Raw genomic sequence first — 7,611 nt, 5'->3', positions numbered from 1 at the left:
ACCCCACATCCCACCCACCCCACGAGTGTCCCTGCCACGTGACCCCGCTGTGTCCTTTCAACCCCTGTGGGGTACGACTGTGCTCTGTCCCCCACTAAGTGCCACCCCCCACGGGTGTCACCGCACTGTGTGTCCTCCACCCCATCTGCTCCCATGGGGCACCACCACCGTGTGGCCCCCTGGTCTCACCTGTCCCCATAATGCGCCCCCCACAGCCCGCCCCCGGGTGGGGGCACCCCCCTGCCCCCGCCCCCCCCCCCCCTCACCTCCCGTGTTTCCCAGCATCCCACCACAGCTGTGCGGTGTCGCAGCTGCCCCCCAGGTCACTGCAGACTCACCCCAGTGTCCTCTACACCCCCATGTGGTGTCACCTCATTGTGCCCCTCATGTCCACCCACACCAGTGACATGTCATCCAGCCTCCCTAGGGCTGTTCCTCCTGTGCACTCTGCCCAGCCCTCTACCTGCTGCGTCCCCACAGGTGTCACCAGCATCTGTCCCGTGCTTGTCACCCTGCGGTGCTTCCCGACCACCCCACGACATCTCAGCCCAATGCAGCGTCTGTCCCCCCTTCCCCATTTCCAGCATGACGGTGGGCGACACGAATGTCACCGCAGTGCCCTGTGGGACAGGGACAGCCCCCAATGGCACACGGGTCACCCACAGGGGGCACTGGGGCCGGCAGTTCCCATGGGGCAGTCACTGCCCATGTGCTCGGATGATGTCCCCCAACACCATCACGGAGGGGGGGACACCAGCAGTGTTTGTTGTCCCCAGTCTCCTTTCCCGGAGTTGTGTGGGGTGAGCACAGTGCTGCGCCGTGGGTCCTTCATCCCCACGCTGTGGGAAATGGAGCTCCAGAGCCAAACCCCAGCGGAGCGCCCTGCTCAGCACTGCGGCTCGGGGGGCACAGCTCCGTCCTGCAGCCTCACCAACATCCCAGCCCTCCCGGCAGCGCGCCCTGACAAAAGCAGCACACGGGTTTGTTGCGCTCATATATATATATCTATATATCTGCTTTTTTTTTTTTTCACAGGAATACAGAATCACTTCCCACCCTGCTCGAGTCCTTTCGGCGAAACAAAAATGTAAGCGGTGCAGTGAGGGGGTGCGGGGGGTGGGAACCGGAACGTGGAAGCGCTGTGAATGCGTTGTTTGTATTTGATCCACGTCTTGTTAATTATGCAAGTTTCACATATTTAGCAACTGGGGTTTTCGAATGCGGTTGCTGCTGCTGTGACGATGCTCGCAATTCCCCGGCACAGCCTGAGCCCCACATGGGCACTTCCCCAAAAATCTCCCTTTGGTGCCGCAGTGGGAGAGTGGGAGCAGTGGGGTGGGCACGGGTAGGGGTGAGCACAGCCATGGGGTGAGCATGGGGCGAGTGTGGTTGTAGCGTGAGTGCAGATGTGGGGTGAGCGTGGCCATGGGGAGGGTATAGATGTGGGGTGAGGGTGGATATGCTATGAGCACGGTAATGGGGTGAGCATGGGCATGGGGTGAACATTGGCTATGGATGAGCACAGCGGTGGGGTGAGTGTGGCTGTGGGGCTGGCCCCATGGCTGTAGGTCCCGCTAGGCACTATCCCACTCAGAATCCCACAGCCAGGCCTTCCCGTGCACCAATTCTCACACTGGGTTGTGATGGCACTGGTGGTGTGGGGGACAGGATAGGTCCTGCCAGTGAGCTGTAACCTGAAGGCCATCAAAGCCCACAGCAGTGGGGCAGGGGGAGGCAGCACCACGGCCACGCATCCCCCACATCCTACACTGCATCTGGGCTTTGTGCACGCTGCAAAGTGCATCCGCCGGGACGTAGCCGTGCTGAGCGCTGAGGTCATTTCAGTGAGCTGGGCCAAGGGAGAGTGCTCGCAGCCTGCAGGGACCACAGCAAAGAGAGGGGAAACTGAGGCACAGAGACAAGCAGCCGCTTGCTCAGGGGATGGGAATGGGGATAGGGGTGGGGACGGAGGGCACTCGAGTGCAGGAAGCTGTTGGGTACGGACAGAAGGCAGAGGGGGCAGGGAAGGAAGGTGAGGGGTTGGGGATGTGGCGTGAGGAGGGCAGGGCCGGAGGACGAGGGCACAAAGCAGGCACGCACGCAGCAGTGCTGCTCCAGCCCCCGTGTGCCAGAAGCGGTGCCAAACCCAACCCCGCCACCCGGGCACGTGGCTCCCGCGGCGGGGCCCTGCGCTGTCTCCTCTCTCCGGCTGCCGAGCAAAGCCAGGAGCTGCACTCGGCTCCGTGCGGAGGCCGGGCCGTGCCGCTGCAGCATCGCTGGCAGAGCGGCGGGGAAGCGGCAGCGGATGGCACGCCAGGGGGCAGGAGGTGGCCCTGCAGGTAGGGATGGCAGCGGGATGCGGGGCCACGCGGGCAGCGCATGGGGATGCGGGGCTGTGACAGCACGTGTCCCAGTGGTTCCCGGCATGCGAGCACGTTCCAAAACAAATCCGACCTGCAAACCCTGAGCCGGGCTGCCACAATCCAGGTGGGTGACAGAGCTGGCGGCCTCCACACGGCGACCTGGCATGGACACGGGGCTACAGAGTGCCAGGCACACGGAGGGTCAGCGCCCAGCCACGGCGATGTCCCCGAGGTGGGGCCCGGGCTCTGCGGCCATCGATGCCCATCAGGATGGCGCGATGGGAGATGCCAGGCGCCAGGGCCCCACGGCCAGCGCTGCCTTCCTGCTGCGGCACGTAGCCCTGGGCCGGCCGCGCCGTGCATTAATTGAGGCAGTGCCGCGTTAATTTTTAACCCCAGCTGTCTCCCACGTGGCGGGCAGTCGCCCTGGCTCCTGGGGATGTGTGGGGCCGGGGGGGGGGGGCGGGCGCTCCGCCCCACACAGGGCTGGGAGCGGGGTAGCTGCGGTCGGGGCCGTCCCACGGCTCCCTGCAAGCTGCAGCCGTGCTGCCCGGGCCTCAAAGCAAACATGCGTGGCGGCGGCCGGGAGAAGGGCAGGAAGCGCCTCGTCCTGCCTGCTCCCACCCGCGGCTGCGTGCCCCCAATGCGTGAGGCATGGTGCTGCCATGGGGAGCGTGGGGCGCGGGCCGGTGGCTCGGTGTCTGCCCACGGGAGGGTGGATGGAGCCGGCAGCGTGGAGGGAGATGGAAAAGTGCAGAGGGTTGGGGGCTTGCCGGGTACAGAGCGGGAGTGCGTGGGGCCATGGAGGAGCCGTGGGGACACACAAACCGCAGCATTCCCACCCCCGGGGACCCTGGCAGGCATTTTTCCGAGCAGGGATTCGCCTGGAATTCAGACGCCCACGTGGTCCAAAATAGCCGCCTCGCTCCAGCATCCGGAGCGCCCCGCAAAAGCCATCTGCTGGGACGCAGCCCTCCCTGGGGCTCCTGCAGTGCGGCTGCTGCCCGGCCCTGCAGGCGGAGGGGCACTGCAGGCACGGCAGCTCAGGGCAACGGCAGTTTGACAGAAAGACACAGGAGAGAAACGATATCCCCGGGAAATATCAGCAGTAACTCATAGCGAGAGCTAATTTGGGCACGCCTGAGTCAGGAGCTGTGGGGAAACGACTGTGGGAGCCGTGCCTGCCTGCCCCTTGTGGGATGGTGTCCAGGACACCCCACAGAACGGCCACCCTGCTGCCTGGGGAGAGGGCAGCACCAGTGGGCCCACAGCCTGTGGTGAAGGAGGCTTTGGGTTTGGATCAGTGTTTGTGCTTTACTAAGGCCATGGGGAAGCACTGACCTGGAGATTGAGCGTGCAGGGTGAGCAGCGACCTTCTGGATGCTTCTATGTGCACGGGGCAGCAGCCGGCACAAGCAACGAGCACAGGATGGACGCTGGGCTGCTGAGGCAGCTGACGGAGACGCACCAGGGTGGTCCCCAGCCTGGGGACACTGACCCAGGGGCTGCTCCAGAGGAGCACCCACAGAGGCCTTGGTAGGAACAGCACAGCGGTTCTCGGTGCGCTGAGATCCCCCTGCAGCCACCCCCTTTCCAGCAGCGCTGCGGCCGCTGCCCCCTCCAGCGGGCGCTGGGCCCAGAGCGGTGCGTGCCCTTGGGTGAAGCACCCAGCCCCGGGGAGCTCCTCTGTGCTCCGCTCACCAGCAGCAAGGCGTGATGGGTGCCGCTGCGAGGAGCTGGCAGGCGTGCCGCGTGGCTGCAGGGGCTGTGCCATCAGCCTGCCCTGCCTGCCTGCAGCCTGCAACGGATGGAGGGCGTCAGGAGCAGTGCCTGCGTTTCCTCCAGGACGGGCCCAACCCAAGGAATGGCGGCAAGGAGCCAGCGCCGAGTTGGACGGGAACAGACCACCATCTCCTTACCTAGGCGACCAACTGGACTTGTCAAGAGGAAAGAAATTCATCTACATCTCACACATATGGTCCCATCCTAATGGATATGTATGAGCATAAGGGAAGAAGAATAACCTTCTGGTTAGGCTAAGGGCTTGGCAGTTGAGATTTTGAGATGCTATTCTCAGCGCTGTCCACACCTTGCTCCAAAGCCTTGGAAAAGCCTTCATCCATCCCCAGGCCCGGCGGTGCAGCCAACACCCGCCTTGCACAGGAGGCACAGGATGGACAACTGTGCTCTGTGTCCTCCCCAGTGGACTCCTTTGGCAACTTAAAGAGAGTGAGCGGGAGAGCGGGGAGGGAGGAGGGGAGGTGGCCATGAGGCTGCGTCCCTGAACTGCCTGGCGTGCAGGGTGAGGAGGCAGCCGCCTGCTGGGCAGCGCTTCCCAAGGGGTGCCCCTAAGATCCAGCCACTGCTCGCACCCCATGGGCCCCAGTGAGTTCAGACCCTCCTCAGGAACGGGGGAAGGTCCCCTCTCAGACGCTAGCACAGGCTCCTTCCTCCTCCTCCTCCTCCCTGTGCTGGTGCAGGAGCCGCTGCCGTGCGAGCAGTGCGTGGAGCTGCAGTAAATCCTCCCCTGCAGCCCAGGGCTCTGCCAAGCTCTCCCTTCCACCCGAATTTATGGAGAGCAGTCCCTGCCAGCGAAGCACGGCACGGTCGCGAGGCGGAACAGACGGCGCTGCTCGGGGGCTCCTTCCTGCCCCCATCGGCTCCAGCCCCTCCTGGACACCCCCAGCCCCACGGGCAGCCCAGGGCTCAGCCAGGGTTGCAGAGCCAAAGGTCAGCTCAGCGCCAGCCCCCTCCTCTGCTGTCGCAGCAGAGGTGGAGCTGGCGGCGGACCCGAGCGCCTGCGTTTCCCGATGGCTGCGTGCTGAAATTTGCAGCCTTAATGGTGCATTAGCGCTGGCTCCTGCGTTTCATTACTCCTGAGAGCGAGGGAAGGCACAGAGCGAGCATAAAAGCCCCCCCAGCCCAGCCACCAAACCCCAGCCCTATGTGGTTCTGGCTGGAGGCACACACCGGGGGCCCTGTGCAGAGCCCCCACGCACCCACAGCCCACAGCCACAGCCTGGCCCCACTGCTCCGCATCGCTCCTGGGCCGCTGTCCCACTTTGCCTCCCGCTTCAGGCGCACTCAGGGAATTCAATCCTCTCTCTGCTCAGCTCAGCCTTGGCTGCTGCCTCCGTGCCACCGCCGGAGCGCAGTGTAACGCCCTTGGAACCTCTAGGGGCTGGGAGGATGCTGGGAGGAGGGCTGGTGCCGAGCAGAGCAACGCGACAGGGTCAGGAAGTGGGGAGTGGTGGGGATCTCTGGAGTGAGATCTGGGGTCTCACCGCCAGCACTGGGCAGCAGGAGCCTTTCGCTGGCAGGACGTGCCCACCCAGCCCCACAGCTGCCCATGGGCACCCCACACTCCAGCCTTGCCACAGCCCCCTGGACAGCCACAGCCTGGAGCTGATCCTTGAAGCTGTTCCCGTGCCAGGGGACATCACTGCACGGTGACATCGGTGCTGCAGGGATGCGGGGGTCTCCGGTGCCTCTCAGTGCCCAGCCCTGTTCCCAGGCCTTCGTTCTCCACCCCGGCCCTTCCTGCCCTTCCTGGCCCCAGCAGCGTTGGGCAGCGGAAACATTTCGGAAACGCTTTTTACTGCTCTCAGACGGTGCTGCATTTAACCTCTGCAGGAGCCACTGTATGGGGAAAAGAGATTTCATTCTGGCCAGAATACCTCACGGGAAAAGCCAGCCCTGGGGCCGCTGCTCACATAGCACATCGCACAGCTCCCCGCGCTGCCATCTCTGCACACACAGGTTGTGCACCAACAGCCCCACTGACATCCCGGAGCCACGGGGCTGCGCGCAGCCAGCACTGCTGTGGGGCAGCTCTGCACCACACCCGCTGTAACCCGGCCATGTTTCCAGAGGCACCTACGGAGCATTAGGTCACAGCCACCAAAATAGCAGCTCGCAGCCCAAATCGGGGCCATGAGCACATTTTGTCCATCCCCCGCCCTGGTCCCCAGCATCCCGATGTCACAGAGGTGCCCAGAGGAGGGGACAAGGGCTGCCCAGAGCAGAAGCATTGGAGTGCTGTGGGTCAGCCCCACACTCCCCAGCAGCCCCATCCCTGTCCCCACAGCCCTGCACTGGGGTGTTGACAGCACTACACTGCACTCCTGGCCCTGGCCGTGCTGTGGGGCACAGGCCCCAGGGCTGGGGGGTTATGGGACCTTCAGGATGTGGGGTCCTCTGCCACCGAGGGCAGGGGTTTGCTGTGCTCCCCCACGCCTCCATGGGCCCCAGAGCTGGGTGGTCCAATGATGGAGCCCTCAGGAACCACTTCCACTTCCCTCCATCAGTCTCTGATCTCGACTCCGATGTCCCCCACTGACCCACAGCCCCCCCCAGCACCCACCGCCCACTGAGAGCCCTGGGGCAGCCCCCGGGGCACGGGCAGACCGTGAGGAGCAGTGTTGTGCCACCCACCCCGCTCTGTGTCCTCAGCCCCCGGGGCACACGGGGACCACAGACCCAAACGTGCACCCCTGATGTTCAGTGATGCCCCACTCTCCATTCCCTGCACCGTGTGCTGGGACCCGGGGTTCCCATCGGGGGGGATGGCGGCGGGTTGGCACCGCCTCTGCTCTGCTGGCGCTGAGCTCCCAGTACCCCGGGGACACCTCCCACAGCCGAGGGGACGCAGAGGGAGAGCCCCTGGCCCCCGGCGGAGCGGCGATGGAGGAGCCGGCCGAGTTGCCATGGAGATTTTCTCCCTAGCAGATGCTCTGGGCAGGTGCAAGAAGAGGCTCTGCCCCCCTCGCTGTGCGGCACAATGCCAGCAGATCCTGCACAAACAGGAAGCGCCGCGACCGCACGCTGCCAGCCAGGGCCACCACCACCACCAGCGTGGGGAAACTGAGGCACGGAGCGTCCCCCAGCCGGCTCCCTGCCTTGCCCGCCCCAGAGCCTGTTGTGTGCGACCCAAAGCTGGGGGGGGGGCTGGGTGACCGTGGGCCGTGCTGCCGAGCTGGTCCCCGACCCCAAACCCCAAAGGAATCAATGGGGGGGTGGCTGCGGCACGGCGAGCCGAGGGGTGGCACAGGTGTGGGAATCGATGAGGGTGTATGTGTGGGTCTGGATGTAGGTGTGAGTGCGTGTAGATGGAAGTGTGGGTGTACATATAGGTAGGGGGTTGGGTTGGGTGCGAGTGTGCACGCGGATATGCAGGTGTAGGGGCAGGAATAGGAGCAGGTATAGCAGCAGGAATAGCAGCAGGTATAGCAGCAGGAATAGCAGCAGG

Source organism: Lagopus leucura, unplaced genomic scaffold (genome assembly GCF_019238085.1).
Source record: "Lagopus leucura isolate 7727_CA_CO unplaced genomic scaffold, USGS_WTPT01 157-2_obj-0_obj, whole genome shotgun sequence".
Classification (NCBI taxonomy): domain Eukaryota; kingdom Metazoa; phylum Chordata; class Aves; order Galliformes; family Phasianidae; genus Lagopus; species Lagopus leucura.
Note: the sequence above shows the minus strand (reverse complement) of the source record.